Genomic DNA, 593 nt, shown 5'->3' with positions numbered 1-593 from the left:
CCGGCCTGGCCACACTGGCCCGCGCCAGCACCCGCGGCATCGGCCGCGTCCGCCCCAACCCCGTGGCCGGTCTGGTCTGCCCCGGCCCCCTCCGCGCCGGCTGCGCCGGCCCCCACGCCATCTCCACCGCTTAGCGCCGGCCTGAGTCAGGGCCCTTCCGGGGGGCTTCCGATCCAGCAGGTGCGGTTTCCACCGTCGCCCTCTCCGATTCCGGCTTGGCTCACCGGAACGTCGCCACCGCCGGTCTACACGGAGGCCGATGACCCGGCGGTGCCCACGCTACAGTTCGGCGCGCCGTCCTCGGCCCTTCGCATCGACGAACCGGTGGGCACTGGCGCATCGACCCGACACCACCTCGCTTCCCCCGGATCGACTTTGCCACGTATGATGGCTCGGAGGACCCTCTTAACTGGTTAAACCTGTGTGATCAGTTCTTCCGGGGGCAGCGCACACCTGCGTCCGAGCACACTTGGCTCGCGTCCTACCACCTCCGGGGTGCCGCCCAGATATGGTACTACGCCCTCGAGCAGGACGAGGGCGGCATGCCTCCCTGGGATCGTTTCCGCGAGCTGTGTCTCCTTCGTTTTGGACCA

The sequence above is a fragment of the Triticum dicoccoides genome, chromosome 4A (genome assembly GCF_002162155.2).
Source record: "Triticum dicoccoides isolate Atlit2015 ecotype Zavitan chromosome 4A, WEW_v2.0, whole genome shotgun sequence".
Classification (NCBI taxonomy): Eukaryota; Viridiplantae; Streptophyta; class Magnoliopsida; order Poales; family Poaceae; genus Triticum; species Triticum dicoccoides.
The sequence above is the reverse complement of the archived record's forward strand: the minus strand, read 5'-3'. Positions refer to the sequence as shown.